Source organism: Lolium perenne, chromosome 4 (assembly GCF_019359855.2).
Source record: "Lolium perenne isolate Kyuss_39 chromosome 4, Kyuss_2.0, whole genome shotgun sequence".
Classification (NCBI taxonomy): Eukaryota; Viridiplantae; Streptophyta; class Magnoliopsida; order Poales; family Poaceae; genus Lolium; species Lolium perenne.
The window spans coordinates 175,770,761-175,789,325 of NC_067247.2; the positions used below are offsets into that span (position 1 = coordinate 175,770,761).

The 18,565-nt window shown below is 44.1% G+C and overlaps 1 long non-coding RNA gene across 1 annotated transcript; it reads right to left on the reverse strand.

Moving 5' to 3' along the window:
- Positions 1-7,845: 7,845 nt before the first annotated feature.
- Positions 7,846-9,501, reverse strand: LOC127294611 (uncharacterized). The gene is made up of 2 exons (XR_007846815.1): positions 8,679-9,501; positions 7,846-8,282 (listed from the first exon to the last, which is right to left on the reverse strand). It is a non-coding gene; the product is annotated as an uncharacterized lncRNA (long non-coding RNA).
- Positions 9,502-18,565: the final 9,064 nt, after the last annotated feature.

Genomic DNA, 18,565 nt, shown 5'->3' on the forward strand with positions numbered 1-18,565 from the left:
TTTCGGGGTAGTTTGAGGAGAGAGGATTTTCTGGCGGAGCCAGTTCCTACCGGTCACCATCTGACCGGTAGGGTGCCTCATGATTCGTGCTAATTTCTCTTCAATTTCTTACCTATTTTTTCATGATATGGTATATATACGATACTTTTTAGATATAAATAAAAATGTAACAAAAATTTATTATTTTAACCATATTATACATAAATTCACACATATTTGAATCATTATAGTTAATTTTCATCCACAGTATTCTAAAACCTGGTTTATATGAAAAAATTACGAGATTTTACAAAAATTTCTTTTAGATTTCAGAGAAGTATCATATGGATATGATATACACTAGATATAGGAAAGGAACCTAGCACGAATCACGAAATACTGAACGATAGATGTATGTCTGGTAGGTACCGGTTGCGTTAGAAAAGACTTTCCCGTAGTTTGAGAAAGGGAATGGGAGTTGGAGGCTCCGAGACTTCGGGTGTGTTTGGTAGACCGGGTGGAGTCAGATTCTCCCACCTCATCCCACCTTTTTCCACATTTTGTTGTTTGGTAGGGTTGGTCGGTCCAACTTGGCAGTGCCCACCTCACCCGAAAAAGGGCTCTCAGCCCTGCCCAGTAGAGAAGCTGAAATCGAGCTTCGCATGTGGGCAGAGCTGACCTCGCCCGGAAAACCCCACGCGCGCCTCTCCCGTGGGCTGAGACCAGCAGGGGTCAATCGCCCCACCCCTCATTCTCCCCCAAAACTGCTCCCCGTCGACACCGCCCAAACGAGCCCCGCTGGAACCTCCTCGACGCCGGCTTGCGCCGCCGCTCGACGCCGGCTTGCGTCGCCCCCTCCCGCAACTCCACGGACGAGCTCTGCTCCGTCAAGCCAGCAAGCCCGCCTCCAGCTCCTCGACGAGCACGGATGCGCACCGCAGCGGACCGTCCACGCAGCAATCTCCGCCACCAGCGCCTCGACGAACTCCGCCTACGGCGCATCGACGAGCTCCGCCACGGCAGCAAGTCCGCCTCGACGAGCACAGACACGCCGCAGCAGCCCGGCCACGCCAGCGAGCTCTACCTGCAGCACCTCGACGAGCACGAATGCGCCGCAGCAGAACGCCGCCCACGCCAATGAACCCCTGCACGGCCGCGACGAGGGCCAGCGTCGCCACAGCCAGCAAAGGGACCCGATTGCGTTTTCAGAGGGACTCGATTGCTTTTTGTCTGTGTACAGGGATCCGATTGCTTTTTTATTCTATATACAGGGACTCCATTGCCTTTCATTTTGGTATTCAGGGGTTTCTGTGCAATTTCTCAGCACACCTCACCCCATACAGTCCACCAAACAACAGATGCACTTGACATGTCTCAACACACACGAGGTACCAAACACGTGAGGATATCCCAACTCAACTTAGCTAGGATCAGCTTGTATAAGTGTAGATAGCTATTCTCTAGTGACCCAGGCTACCAAACACACCCTTAACAACCTCTGATTGGTTAGGGAACATAGGAATTAGTCAGGGTAAGGCTGGTGCCAATGCCTCACCTCACTCTCACCCGCCACGTCAGCTTTTTCCCTCACTTTCACCCCACTCTCACCCCACGGTGCCAATGCACGGGCTATAGTGTCACCTCTCACTTCTCTCTCCTCCACATCACTATTTCTTTTTCACATTAAGTTATTTCACTTGATTTTTCGTACACATTCAAAATAATGCAAGAAAAATATTTTATTCAACTTAAAATGTTACCGATTACATAATAATTAATAAAATTGCATAATAAATTTTAAAAATTACATAATAAATAAAAATTCTACTCCTCTTCCTTTTCCTCTTCTTCCTGCTGCTCCTCCTCCTCATCATCTGCCAGACCAAGCTCTTTTCGCACATCTTGATGGCCTTCGCATGTAAGCGCTTTTCTGCTTCGTTCATGTCGTCGGTTGATCGATCTTTCATCTTGTTCCATTGTTTGAATAGCTTAGCCTTCACTAAACCCTTCATCATGTTCCTCATGGCGAAGGATTTGCTTCCTACCTCACTGCTTGATGAGGTTGCCTTCCCCTTCCTCCTTGCACTACGTACCGCGGCCTTGGCTCTATCGCGGCCTGGTGGACGCTCCTCCTCTGTAGTCGCGTCGCCAGAGCTGTACTCACCAGAAACTCCCAGACGGCTTCTCTTCGATGTGGAATCGGATCCACTACCAGGACCATGTTGTCCTTTCCACTTCGCTTCATTGCGAACAGCTTGCCACCAGTGGTGCTTTCTGAATGGCTGAGTCACTCTTTTGTCATTCGCGTACCTCTCCATTGCCGACTTCATGACCATATCATCGTCTGCTCCACTCTGACGTAACCGCTCTTCTTGGATGTAGTATCCATTGAACAGGGACACCTCCTTGTTGTAGGCGTTCCAATGATCCTTCAGCTGCTTCGAGGTCCGATGACGGGCAGGATCCGAGGTAGAGTTGAAGGTTGCAGCTATCCCACCCCAAAAACTTGTGCCGGTCTTGCAATTACCGGCAACAGAGTCCTTGGAGTTAAGAAGCCAAGCATTAACCTACCACGAAATAGATATTGTTAGTGACAAATCCAAGCAACAACCAATCCCGAAATAAATATGAGATGGGTAAGTAAAGTACCAGTTTCTCCTCTTCCTCAACAGTCCAGTCAAGCCTCTTTGGACGCGGTGGTACGATTGTTTCCGCGACATTGGACTCGGAGCTTGGAGCTTAGGAAGGTGGTGGGGGGTACGGACCATATGGCGCGTATGGATATGGAGGTGGAGGGTATGACCCGTACGAAGGTGGTGGGTACGGAGGTACAGTGCCACTCCCGCTACCTATAGGTGGAGCATTTGGAGGTGCTTGGGGGTATGGATACGGAGGCGGTGGATATGAACCATATGGCCCCGGAGGCGCCGGAGGTGGAGCGTATGGGCCATATGGCCCCGGAGGTGGTGCGCCGGGGGACCATAAAACTCGGGGAATCGGCGAAGAAGCTACATTGGTGCGACGATGTGTCGGAGAGACACCATCGAGGTCTATTGGTGACCCGTCTTGAATCAGATCCGTGAACGTGGTGAAATCTGGTGGAGTCCAACCGGACATGGTGGAGAAGTTTTGAGAGAGGGAAGGTGATGAATGGAGATGAGATGGGTGTGGAGTGAGTGAAACATATGGGGGGTATTTATAGGGGTGGAGATGAAATTTTAGGGTTTTTTGAACCAGCAACGGCTAGCTGACGTGGACGAATCAGAGCGCGCCACGTCAGCTAGCCGCTCTCGCCCGCTCTCGCCCCGCTCTCGCCCGCTCTAGCCCGCCTACCGCCCGCCTCTCGCCCCGCTCTCGCCCGCTCTCGCCCGCACTCTCGCCCGCCTCGCTCTCGTCCCGCGCCGCCAACGCTCTCGCCCCGCTCCCGCCTCCCTCCCGCCTCGCTCTCGCCGCCAACGCGGGCGGCAGCCGGCGGGAGCGGGCGATAGCGCCGGGCGCCCCCGCCGTCGCCCCTCCCTCTCGTCTCGCCCGCCTCCCGCCTCTCTCCCGCCCCGCGCCGGGCGGTACCGCCCCCGCTCTCTCCCGCGTTGGCACCAGCCTAAGGGAATAGAAGTTTGCCGATTAATTCCCTGAAATCTCTTCCCAGGGGGACCCCAGGTAATTGAAGAGGGAATTGCCATGCGTTAGTTCGCCACGTCTCAGCATTAGTAACGAATCGTTATTTCCCATTCCTAAACCCACCAAACAAACATGGAATACTGCTTTGGGTCTGATTCAGACTAGTTACTTCCCATCACACACCAAACAAGGGGCTGAGACTGAAAATCAATTTCCCCATCCTAATTCCCAGCGAACTTCCTCCTCAGAATTCCCATATGCCCCTTCCCTAAATTTGCCAAACACGCTGCAGGTGGTTCAGCTGTGGCGCTGGAACAGATAGATAGATTTATAGTGGTGGCCGGTCGGTTAGCTGGTGCCCCGGCCGTCACTAAACCCTTAAACCCAACACGTACAGCCAAAGTTAATGGATCCCCCTCTAGAGGACGTGAAGAACTTAGCGTCGCCGCATGTTCTGGAGATTTGTTCTTTACATATAATAAATCCAGGAATAGAAGATTTTGATTGCTCTCTGCTGGATGATAAGAATCCAAAATCTTAATATGAATTGATACGTATTTATCAGATGATAAGAATCCAAAATCTTGATGTACTCCTACCGTAAATATAGGTAGTATTACCTCCATTCTCAAAAAAAAAAAGACGGAGATTAATTGAGAGGCCTTTATCATATTAGATGATAAGAACATTTTTGGCCCATCTGGGTTGGGCGGGCTGCCCCTCGTTGGACGGAGGCGTTCTTTGGACACGGAAAAGGCACGTCGGCGGTGGTGGCGCTACGGCCGGCCTGCCGCATCTTGGCGGGGAGGGGGGACTTCGCGGGCCAGTGTAGGCCCGTCCGGGCTAGTATGAGTCTGGTTTGTCCTTGCTGCCACGTCCGGCCAGCTGCCGCGAAGGCGATGGAGGTAGTTCCAGCAGCATGGCTATGGTGTGCTTCCTCCGGCCCTGGTGTCTCCCTTTTCCTCCTCTAGGCCTTGCGCCGATTTCCACAGGGAGACGGCGAGCATGATTTTAAGACCGTGGTGGCGTGTGCTGGTAGGCGGAATGTCGAGTGGAACTCGTCGAATCGTCCAGAGTGGTGGTTTTGGGGGTTGTTAGAAATCCATGTTGACTCGTCCGACTCTGACATGGTGGCCCCTGAGGGCCCCGCCTTGCCTTCCTGGAGGGCGTCGGATGTACCCCCTCTACATTCCCTTCCGCGTACCAGGAGAAACCCTAGGATTACTTCGGACAAGAGTGGCGTTGTCGTCGTTCTCCTTGTTGAATATGATGTTTCAGTATGCGGCGTTTCGGTGTGCTAGGAGCATGGTGGGAATCCTCCGGAGCCGGAGGATGTAGCGGTTGCGGGTCGTCATCGTTTTTGTCGAGTTGCCGGTGTCGGTATTTGTTTTCTTTTTCTTTCTCTATAGTTTCTGTTGGGCTTGGTTGTGATGTGGCCCAGATATATACTTGTATTGTGTAGTTGCGGGACAAAAGTCTATTTCTAGAAGGAGCCATTACAATCTAAAAAAGCTAAAGTTTGTGGAAAAGACTGAGCAAGACATCTACCGTTGTCCAAACCAATACAAACGAAATCTGATACGTTGCTCAGCATGTGCTCAATTTGTCGTGTGTTCATGCACGCTTACACATATTATCTCTGCTGGTAGACAATTGTCGTTCCATGGCGTCATAGCTGACATCGGGCTGCGAGATATGTGATCCCTTCTTGCAACTCGGGTAGTAGTATAAAATTAGGTTAGTGCTAATAACAACTTCTAATCTGCCGATACTATCGGAGTCAAAAGACAATAAACGAAGGAACGAAGAAGCAAACTGACGACGGTTGACGGACAACTTGCAGTTGTGAACATCGAAATTTCGTGGAAGGTGCCATATTCTCATAGATACTATTCGGTCCGGTTACATCTTCCATCCGTCTATGTTCCATGTAATTTTTAGTCAAAATTAATATGTGTAGAGTGTAACCATGCATAAATATAAATATACTAGTTAAATGCCCGTGCGTTGCTACGGATTTTCAAAAAAAATTCCCACCACACATTTAATATAATGTACGTAAATCGCTGGTAATGTGAAGAATATTCATTATTCTTCACACAAAGACGCATGTTAATTAATAAGTTTTTAACAGCAACACTATCCACAAGAGCATTAAGTTTGGGTTATTCAAATAACATGTCATCCTTTTGAGTTTCAATAATATACAATAGATTTTGTAGAATAAAGTTTTCTCCAGATTTTTTTTTTGAAACCCAGGACTGTGGGGCAAAGAGCCCCACAGAAAATTTATTATTTAAGCATAAACAAAGTCCAACTTGTATACAGAAAACAAAAACAAGAGAAGAAAACCTAAAGATATATACACCATCCAGAGTTTTCTCCAGGTTGTGCAAAGGCAATATAATATGCAATAGTTATTGGCGGAAGCAAAGTATCTACCACTCAGCTCAACTTCCTGCGGTGCCAAAAACAGAACAAAAACTTCACTAAATTTCCCTACTTCGAATCTATATTTTCAGCAAAGCGGAATGGTGGTTACCATTCACTAAAATTGAACCTATGCAGTGAGTTGCGTCATTAGATTTTCATTTATTCATTTTGACTGGGTTATCTATGTGTTACTGTAATACTAAAATATATTGTTTTCATGAAGAAAATTATACTGAAGGTATTGTACTGATTAGGTTAGCCAGGTAATGATCACACAAAAAGCACTGCACGAAAAATTACTAAACAGTATCTAGAGAGCCATTGGACAAGATACCTTCAAGGGTTCACATAGAACATCATGGATATCAAGTTCAGTCTAACACCGTTTATCTTCAAAATTATTTCATTTAAGATAGTTGTAAGGGCTACTGCTACAACTCCACTCATTTGGTACACTACTCCAAGCCAGATGATTGTATTCATAGCAATAAAAATGAATGTATATGTGCCTCAGCTTTAAGAAATGACGGCGTTTTCTGTCATAGTAGTGACATGATTACCATCGATAGTCTAGCTACACACAAACGTTCATAGAGAGGAGGTTTATGCAGCATAAATAAATTTTATTTATTGATCGTAAGAATGAAGTCATGTAAACGGGTGGACGGAATGGTATCATTCACCCGTGCAGATGGATTGCTTAATATATCTCCTTCACCTTCCTCCTATTTCCAACTGCATATATGGTATGTGAGAGGGAAACACTTCACTTGTGAGATAACATGTATTGTATTTTGCAAGAAGATAATGAATAGTTATGTTCTAGTTTTATATATAGCATGTGCAAAGAACAGTATTCAGCACTGAAATAAACAGGACAAAACTTGTTGGAAAGACTAATAGAGCTAGAAATGTCATCGCTAATGAACCTCTGGATGATAGTTCTCTTCCTAAGCATTTGTTACTGTTTAAGTGAATCAACCAATTCAACTTGACCCTAATCACCAAATAAAAAAATAAACATATATAAAAAATAGGTGCATTCCCTCAGTTCCAAAGCATTTGTAAGAACTGCTAGATTTGCGTTAAATCAAGAAGGCTCACACTGTGGCTGCTTGAAAGAAACCTATGTTTTACAACATTTAAGATTTTTCTGAGTATTTCATAAAATCAGGTCCAAATAAAAAAACTCGACAAACGAGCACTGATATATCAATAAATATTAGCAAGCAACTACAAAATATCAAAGCTACTGTAGTTGTACAAATTATATGGAATTGTTCCTGTGAGATTGTTGACCCACATCACTGCAGATCAGGAAGCAAAAACTCTATGTTGATAAAATCAGTAGCTGAGTAAGCATAGAACCACATGCAAGTCAGCTAGCACATATCATGTGAGAAGGTTCCACTAAGTGAATTACGGCTCAAGCCTCCGAAGATAAATATGACCAAATGCTAGTATCTTCTCCTATTACCAAATGAACAGAAAGAAAAAACTATGTGGTGTAGGGCAGGTTAACTTACATGTCACCTGTAAGATGGTTCTGTGTGCCAGATCACTATTAAAAAAATTTACATTTCATTAGAAACAACAACATGAGGCACAACATTAGGCTTGAGAAATTTTTATTCCATTATGGCCGTAATCATGGTACTATTTTTCAAATGTTATCACAAAGAGACACGTGAAAGGTGAGTTTTTTTGTACTTCCTACGACATTCCATTCATGCTAGCTGGAGATTCATGTGAAGATATTACAAAGAGACACACAAAAGGAGACAAATGAAGATTTAGACACAAACGCAACAGCAAACAATGAAACGACGCCAAACTTGTTCAGTCTGATGAAACTCCCCGTGAGGAAGATGTCCACATAAGAAACGACCGGCAGACACCACATCACTGGAATGTTAGAGGATGAGCTGTAACCTCAGGTCTGGCCCCTCCTCATTTCACTGTGTAGTAGAAGAATATAGCAGCTGCCATGACCAGAATTTGCAAGATTTCGAAGAAAAAAATGGTACGTGTCATCAATCAGCACTCCTCATCCTCTCATTACCAAATGAGGCTGAGCCTTGACGTATTAACTGTAATTGGCTCCTAGCTTACACAATCACATTACCGGTTTCAGACTTCCTAGTGCTGCCAAGTGGCAAATCATTGCCAAGGATGGACATGTCATTCAGCAGCAGCCACAGGCGATGAATTGGCTAGGCTCATATGTACCCTTGATGGTGAGTCCCCATCTCCTGAAATTTAATTTTACAGAGTAAATGTAAATAAATAAACTTGTTCAAGGATGAAGCTAAATGCAAGTATCATATCAATTAAAAAGTCTGGATAGAGGTATATTGGCTTCTAAGGAATATAAACACATTGATAGCTTGAAATCATATAGACAGTTGCGCAGATGAACAAGGCGGATGAAAGCAGAGTTATAGTCTACAACTGCAAAAGAAGAAACCTTAATCACTATCAGTCAAAATGGACAGGATATCCCATAGACCCTCAAAGTAATTCAGAACTTGCAATGTAAGATGCACAAAGGTTGGCTCTGTGATATACAGTGCGACAGCATAAACGAATGCATGCTTTCAGAAACCTAACAAACTATTACACACAAAAATTTGGGAGGATTCACTCACAATCCATATCCATATCAATATCCGAGTCATCAAGACACAACTGACCCAGTCCCTGATTACTCACTTTTGCCATCACAACGACCATCCATGGCAGCACCTGCTTTTACTTTTAGTTGTACAAATGTTGTGCCGCACCGTCTGATCTTGACGCGGGATGCACGGTGTAGCAGGTGGAGATTTCGGGTCAGCTGAGGGAAGGAGAAGTCATGAGAAGGCCTTAGTTTGGGGGCCGACGGGTTGGACGGCGGGCGGAAATCTATGGAGTGGAGCCGAGCATGGGAGAGGAGACCAACTGCGCTAAAGGGGGGAGCAGAGAGGCGCCGGGCTACGTCGGTGCGTGGGCGAGTGCTCGGGTCGGAGGCAGAAGCACAGGCCAATGCGGGGGAGCAGCGGGAGAGGGCGGAGCTCCAGAAACATAGGGAGAAGGTGCGAGGTCGTGTGACCTGACATCAACGGGGTGCCGAGGTAGAGGAACTCTGTGCTAGTGTGGCGGCCGGAGCGGTGGTAACCAGATCGGAGGCAGAGTATAAGTTGGAAGAGATCCCCGCAGCGCCGATTACCAGATCGGAGATAGAAGATGATGGTGAGGTGTCTGGAGAGGAGGAGGCGGGTAGAGGGAGAGGAATAGCTTCGCAAGACTGGGAAGCAGGAGAAGGCGGTGGGTGGTCGGCGGCAGGCCGGCAGCAGCTCCGCGCAGGGGAGGGGGGGAGGAGGATGACGAGTTCAGGGCGAGGGTTCCGCGTGCTAGGCTTTCATTTCACTCTAGCGAGGTTGTTGGGCTTGGCCCAGTTTCGTGTGAGACGACGGAACGCTCGACCAAGCGAACGACGTACCGCCTGACGACGGAACAGGTTGGTTCTTTTTAAGTAGTACAGATACAGACTAGCTGAGTGACTACGCGTTCAGCGGGCCATTCAAATATATTGTTACAAATAGAATCTACAAATTCAAATTTTCTTCAAAATAGAACGATAATCATTGTATAAATTTGGAAGTTCGATGGCACAATTGTACCATGGATTGACATTGATCGAGGAGGACGCATGGTAGAGGCAGTGCATAGTGTAGTGCCCCTGATCCTCTGACGCTATGCGGGTGCATTCAACATTGCTCCAGATTCTATAATAAGAACTACTCTGCAGTAACATTCCAATTATTCGTTCAACCACATCGAAGCTATGCGCGAAGAGGAGGCCCTTTCTGGATGTAGTTGGCGGAAAGCATGAGACGTCCCAAGAGGTGAGCTCTATGCGCTCTCACGGCTGAGGCGGCGGTGATACGTCTCAAATGTATCTATAATTTCTTATGTTCCATGCTACTTTTATGATGATACTCACATGTTTTATACACACTTTATGACATATTTATGCATTTTCCGGCACTAACCTATTGACAAGATGCCGAAGAGCCGATTCTTGTTTTCTCATTGCTTTTGGTTTCAGAAATCCTACAAAGGAAATATTCTCGGAATTGGACGAAATCAACGCCCAGGGTCTTATTTTTCCACGAAGCTTCCAGAAGACCGAAAGGATTACGAAGTGGGGCGACGAGGCGCCGCCACACCAGGGCCGCGTGGCCAGGGCTGGGCCCGCGCTGCCCTGGCGTGTGGGGCCCTCACGCCGCCTCTAAATCTACCCTTCCGCCTACTTAAAGCCTTCGTCGAGAAAACCCCAGTACCGAGAGCCACGATACGGAAAACCTACCAGAGACGCTGCCAATCCCATCTCGGGGGATTCAGGAGATCGCTTCTGGCACCCTGCCGGAGAGGGGAATCATCTCCCGGAGGATTCTTCATCGCCATGATCGCCTCCGGAGTGATGTGTGAGTAGTTCACCCATGGACTATGGGTCCATAGCAGTAGCTAGATGGTTGTCTTCTCCTCATTGTGCTATCATTGTTCGATCTTGTGAGCTGCCTAACATGATCAAGATCATCTATTTGTAATGCTACATGTTGCGTTTGTTGGGATCCGATGAATATGGAATACTATGTTATGTTGATTATCAATCTATCATCTATGTGTTGTTTATGATTTTGCATGCTCTCCGTTGCTAGTAGAGGCTCTGGCCAAGTTGATACTTGTAACTCCAAGAGGGAGTATTTATGCTCGATAGTGGGTTCATCCCTCCATTTAATCTGGGACAGTGACAGAAAGTTCTAAGGTTGTGGATGTGCTGTTGCCACTAGGGATAAAACATCAATGCTATGTCTAAGGATATTTGTGTTGATTATATTACGCACCATACTTAATGCAATTGTCTGTTGTTTGCAACTTAATACTGGAAGGGGTGCGGATGCTAACCCGAAGGTGGACTTTTTAGGCATAGATGCATGCTGGATAGCGGTCTATGTACTTTGTCGTAATGCCCAATTGAATTTCACACAACTCATCATAATATGTATGTGCATTATTATGCCATCTTTATTTGTCAATTGCCCAACTGTAATTTGTTCACCCAACATGCTATTTCTTATTGGAGAGATACCACTAGTGAACTGTGGACCCCGGTCCATTCTTTTACATCGAATACAATCTACTGCAATACTTGTTCTTACTGTTCTTTGCAAACATCATCTTCCACACTATACATCTAATCCTTTGTTACAGCAAGCCGGTGAGATTGACAACCTCACTGTTACGTTGGGGCAAAGTACTTTGATTGTATTGTGCAGGTTCCACGTTGGCGCCGGAATCCCTGGTGTTGCGCAGCACTACACTCCGCCACCATCAACCTTCACGTGCTTCTTGACTCCTACTGGTTCGATAATTTTGGTTTCTTACTGAGGAAAAATTTGCTGTTGTACGCATCACACCTTCCTCTTGGGGTTCCCAACGGACGCGTGTTGTACGCGTATCAAGCTCTTTTTCTGGCGCCGTTGCCGGGGAGATCAGGACACGCTGCAAGGGGAGTCTCCACTTCCAATCTCTTTACTTTATTTTTGTCTTGCTTTACTTTATTTTATTTACTGCTTTGTTTGCTCATTATATCAAAAATACAAAAAAAATTAGTTACTTTTTTTACTTTATTTACTATCTTGTTTGTGTTCTCTATATTAAAAACACAAAAAATAGTTACTTGCATTTATTTTATCTAGTTTGCTTTATTTACTACTGCTAAAATGGGTACTCCTGAAAATACTAAGTTGTGTGAATTCACTAGCACAAATAATAATGATTTCCTATGCACACCTATTGCTCCACTGTAATATCCCAGGTAATGGGGTTACAAAAAATAGAAGAAACAGATGTGTGCATTGCATTCATGCATAGAAAATCTGGGGAATTTTTGCGCTTTAAAGAAAAACAGTCACAGTAACTGAAGTTTCACTTGACCTTGGTGGAATTGAAGTAGCTCATCAAGTCAAGCGTTACAAACCTCAATGTGACTTTGCTAAAACCTTGTCTTGGGAAGAGATGATTTGATCTAAGGGGTTAGATCAAATGGAACTAATAATCAACACAACAACACTTTAATCAATGATCAACTACTTGATCCTATAATAGATCATAATATGGTAATCATTGCCACAACATAAGAACATCTATTCAATTACAAACCAAGTAACAATAAAATGGAGAAACCATTCCTGACTTATCTTTTCCATGTCTTAAGCTAATCCTTGAACCTACCATGAACCTCATGGTATTCATTATATTTCAATCTTGGAAACAAGACAAGGAGATCAACTCTAGAAATATATATATCCTTTTCTATTCCATATTAGTATACATCAAACCAAGAGAGATGAGAGTTCTACAATAATTATTAGAGAAGCAACAAACCTTGAGCTAAACCTTGGATATGCATCCAAGTATTCACATCATCATCTTAAAGAGAAACCCTAGGATATTATTCAAGTCCTTCCCAAGTAAGAGAGACCATTCATATCAATTCTAGCTTTACCTATTAATGAATAGAGGACAATCTTTGAACTAAAGTATTGGGTTGTAAACCATTTCATCTTGGAGTGGTGAGATAACCAAATACCAAGTGGAATAAGACTATATCCATGAATTAGTGAAATAAGGGTTGGACTAATCCAACTAAGTCAGACAATTGAATCTTTAGCTCAGCAACCTAAATAAATATTAGGAGTACACCATAAACCCTAGAATAAACCATTCCTATATGAGAGAACTCAAGCAATGGAGTTACACTAAAAATAGATGAGGCAACACCTGGATTTGAGAGAGAGAACTATTCTTATGACCAGATGATCATATCATCATTGTTGATTAGAACCCCAACATAATATCTCAGGCATTCTCCTGGGATATAAACTTTAGAGGAAACCATAGTAGTCCCATCCAAGAAAGTAAAGTATAAGTACTATACCTTAGCTGATCAAGACAATACTTGATCATGGAAGTGAGAACCCCATTTAATGAGAGATCCTTAGGAAGCCAAACCTTGATCATTATAAATTGAGTGATGATCATAAACCCTAAGAACTTGAGGTAAGGTATTAAGAGCAAGTTGATCATGTCTAATCCATGATCATACACTTGAGGTATGTGAGAATAAGTTGAATCCTAATAGGATAACTAGATATCATTCACCACATGAAATTATAGGGAGGTAACTAGTAAGCAACCCTAGACTCATATCCCAACCTTAACTTGTGAATCACTTGGTGATCATAAGTAGAATCTTACCACAGCTATACCCCATAGATAAAGAACCTAAGAAAACCTTAGAGTTAAACTCTATACTTAATATGGTGAGAAACCATACATCCATATGACCAAAGTTAACTATAAAAAAGAACTATAACAACTTTAGTTACTTTAAATAATAGATTGAGGATGGCAATAGAAGTTAATTGGGAGAAGACAACACTAATTCTCAAGTCCTTAGTAATTAAAGGAGCACATGAACAATTAAGCAAGTAAGCATATTAACTTGGTTAGGGGAGATCAAACCCTAGCAAATGCAATATGATTCCAAATCTACAAACCAGGAGTATATCTCAACCCTAGTTTGTGTGTCACTCTGGTGATCATAATATGAACCTAGGCCATAATGGAAAATCAAACCCATGGCCATTATGTGAATATCATTAGAACCCTAGTATGGCATATTAACAAAATCTTATACTTCATTTAGTAAACATGAGGAAAACCTTGTTATACATCTTATAAATTAGAACCATGGTGGTGATCAACCACTTAATTAAGACCAACCCATAATAAGAGTAGTATCTATCTTGGGTATTTCAAGGTGCTATTAAAATATAACACTGGTGCTAACTTTGAAATAGGATTATAATAATGCTTACAAGACATTAACAAAAAGATGCTCACATAAAATATTATGCAAGTAATCAAATTATCAAATAAGAGGACAAGTCCTAATGATTTTTCCAATACACTTGGAATAGAAAATATCAACTCAAATAATTCAAAACAGATTTGATACCACAAGAAGAAGAAATTAAAAGAGTACATAAAATCATGACTAATTGAAATTTCAATAAAGTTCACATATAATTAATAAATGTTCAGAACAACAAAACAATGCAGTGATTTTTGTTATTAAGACCTAATTGAAATATAAAGAAACATCTGCAAACAGAATGGAAATTCAAATTAGAATTCAAATATGAAATTAAAAACAGAAATTACAAAGAAGAAATAAAAGAGAAATAGAAAAAGAGGCTTACCAGACTCACCAGGCCACCGCAGCCCAGCACCAGAGCCCAGGAGCAGCCCAACACTCGGCCCAAACCACCACAAAACCAGCCCACTTACCCCTTCACGAAGATAAGAGCGAAGACAACGTCTTCGTCTTCGTTACCGCACCATCGACGCACAGCAGCTCGCCACCGCGTCGCCACCACCACGTCCCGCGGTCGCCGCCGATATGGTTGACCGCCAGCGCACACTACGGACCGTTTAAATAGCGAGGAAGCTCTCCAATTCCTCTTTCTCGGCCTAATTCCTCCCCAAACCGAAACCCTAGCTCAACCGGCCTCCGACTATCGCCGCCGGTAGAAGCCTCCTGTGCCAAAGCCGTAACCACCATCGGCACCGCCATGCTCGACTTGCTCTGCTTGCAAAAGGAATAGAGCTATGGTGAGTCGTAGCTCCGTTGCCAACCTCGCGTCTCCGACGGCCGGCGCCATTAAATCCGGCGAACCAGACCACCAATGACCTCGCCGTCAAGCGCGTCATGCTCCTGGTGAGCTTCTGACCTCCCTAGCATGCTCGCCGAATTCAATTGCACGCCGTAGCTCCGCCTCGTCGGTTAGCCGGGATCACTGCCATTCTTCCTCGCCGGCGAGCTCGCTCCGGTGACCAATCCGGAGCGGCGCCACCACCAGATGGTCCGCCTCCGTGAGCTCTTTCCAACGCGTCCCTGAACGCCCCCGCGGGAGCACCCTAGCGCTGGCGTCGCCGTCGATTGACCGCCGGCCAGCAGCCCCGACGCCACGGTGGCAATTTTGACCTAGTCAAAGCCACGTGGCGGATGAGGTGGACACGACCCCACCGGTCTGTGTCTCTGTGGGTAGATAGCCCGGGTAGACTTAGGATTTCTTTTGTTTCTATTTCAAATTCAAAAATTGCTGCAACTTCAAGTAAATTTAGAAAAATCATTACAATTCAGAAAAATACAAATTAGATATCAAAATGTTCCTAAAAATACAATCTATCCAATAAAAATATAATATAGAATTTTTATTTTTAATAAAAATTTAATTATTTTAAACTCATTAATTAAGTCTTTTCTTTTATACTAGATTGAATTAAAATTCAATAAATAAGGAAAACTTTAAAAATTAAATAGAAACCAGTAAAGAAATAAAGAAAACTTTAAAACTAATTTATTTATTTATTATTATTTTAAATCCTTATTAGAGGGATTTAAACCCTGATTAATAATAATCTTAATTATTAATTGCTCAAAAATAATAAAATGTCAAATCCAATATTATTTTTATTTCAAACTCATTAATAACTTCAACTTGATCATGAAGTTATTAATCCAAGAATTATAGGGTAATTAGAAAACCCTAGTTCCATATGGTAGAAAAACAGGAATTCATCATTTCATATGTAATCCTAAAACCCTAATCCATTCAGGAACCCTAGGACCACTATTTCATGTGAACCTTAATTTGCTTCTAACCTAAAACCAAGGTTAGAACAGGTGATCATGGTACTTTATTTCAAACCATAGAGCCATCATTAGCAACTAAAAGACATACCTATGTCTACATAAAATGTAGAACCCTATCACTAGCAATTTAGTATTCCATGTATGCATATCACCAAACCTAGTTGATCAAGTAGGATCAACCAACTTTAAACCCTAGTCTCTACTGTCAAAACCATCATCCTTATTCATCCATGCTTAGCATCACACCATTGTGATGAACCCCAATAACATCTAGGCTCAATAATTATCATTACATAACCAAGTCCACTGAATACTACAAATACTTCATAATTATGAACCATCCTATTTAGGAGCCCATCATTCCTTACTTAGTGGATCAAATAGCAAAACCTAGACAACCTCAACCCTAATTGATATACTTCTTAATATTTAAGAAGTATGTTCTTCGAAAGTTATTCTTTTAAAGAAAATAAGGAATCATCATCAACCCTGCTTATAAGGACCTAGAAACCCTAGTTAGCTACCACTAGCAAGATAAACCAAACTTGACAACAACCATGTATAATGAATTGCTTAGGATACCTAGGCTTAACTTAACCTTACAAGCCCTAGGTGTTGATGAATCCAACTTTATTGGGATCCATCTAATACCTATCCCAGCAACTACATGAAGCCATAGCCAACCACAGAAAACCACCCACTTACTTACCATACTTGTTCTTTATTAAAGAACATGTTCTTCAAAGGTTATTCTTTTAAAGTATATGATAATTAATCATTAACCATGCCATATAGTACTAAAATGACCACTGTTCTTTACTTGTTAACATTATGCCAATTATCATTCTTTGTGTGCTCAATTGATTATTATGCTTTATTATCTACCTGTTTATAATACCAAGTAATCACACCTGAATAAGAACTTTGTATGTGAATCACTCTAAAAGTGCAACACACCCTGAACCAATCATTACAACTCACTGATCCTAAATCATCGGGGTTGGGTCACGCTTAGAGCGATTGCATCTCATTCTTATGCATTATTGCATCCTTGCCAATCTTTTAAACATCGTCCTTACCGGACGAGGATGCTATTTCAGAATTTGGAGTTATTGCGTATCGAAGACCTTGCCTGCATAATCTTGCAGTCAAGAAAGGCAAGTTCATCACTTGCTCATGTCATTTGAGTATCTTTATCAAATTACTTGCAAAGTACTATGATTATCACTATTGCATAAAAACCAAAACCACTATTTTCATAACTATGAATATGACTATGTGGTGGGCAATGGAACCATGGATTGTGTTGATATGGTGGAGGTTCCATTGCAAGGGTTTATATCCATCTAGGATTAAACAACAAATGTCGCCAGTGATTCTTGTGTCGTAATACCCGTGTTAACCATAAGATCTGGAATGGGACGGACTAGTTACGTTGGGGCAAAGTACTTTGATTGTGTTTTGCAGGTTCCACGTTGGCGCCGGAATCCCTGGTGTTGCGCCGCACTACACTCCGCCACCATCAACCTTCACGTTCTTCTTGACTCCTACTGGTTCGATAACCTTGGTTTCCTACTGAGGGAAAACTTGCTGCTGTACGCATCACACCTTCCTCTTGGGGTTCCCAACAGACGCGTGCTGTACGCGTATCAGGCGGCTTCACCGTGCGCGACGACATCACGCGCACAGTGGGGGATGGCGAGGGCATCCTGCTTGTTGGGATAGATAGATTTATTTATAGTACTCTAGTCGATTACTAGTAACTCTTTGTTGCTGCTGGTGCCCTGTCAATAAACTCTTAAACCCAACCCAGCCAAACTAAATAAATCTACAACAGCCGAACTAATACAAGGTGGTAAGAAAATCCTCCTACAAAGCAGATCAAGATCAACAAAAAAAATACAAGGAAAACTAAAACTTGCTGCCAAAAACACAGGTACGGGACCGAGGGGAATCAGAAATCCACAGTGACACCCTCAAGATGGCAACGCCACAACTCGCCGCTTCGTCGAGACTGAGAGGGTTACGACACCCACATGCATTGTCGACATTGGCATCAAAACGCTGAGCTTTCGTCCGGAAAAACCTTCATGCCACCCTGAGTATCTCAGGCGACCCAATGTTCCCAAGTCAGGCATCCGAAACACGATCTGGGAGCTGCCTTTGTCGAAACGCCACCTAAACCCGGACCACCACCGCTCGCTCCTCGCCATACACACGACCAAAGAACGAGGCCATCACCACCGCCACGTCGCTCAACGTAGAGTCGCCCGAGAAATGCACCTTCCAAGGCTGCCACCTCGGCATCCAAGATCTACCACCCACATGATGATGTAACCACCGCGACAACAAGTCCACCGGAGCGGACGAGGAGGGTCTAGGGCATCCAACAACCACTCAAATAGGAGGGTCATAACGGGAAGGACATATATCGGTCAAATCTGCAGAACCGGGGAAGGATTGCTAGGAAGACGCCAGATCGAGGCCATTGGCCCGAATCTGATACCCTAGCCACACCATGTCCAGGGGATGAGATCCCAGGCGTGCTAGGAGCCCCTGAAACCCGCATAGGACCAGCTGCACCAACCACCATCTGTGTGCTCATCGAGCAGAGCCGCTCATCTTGGTGAGGCGCCTGGGGTGTGCAGAGTTGCTCCCGCCACGGGTCGCCAGCCAACCCGCGTCGGGTGTCATCGAGCTCCCGCGATGGTGCTTTGCCACGAGCTGCACCGCCACGTGCGACCGACCTAAGGGGACGAGGGAGGG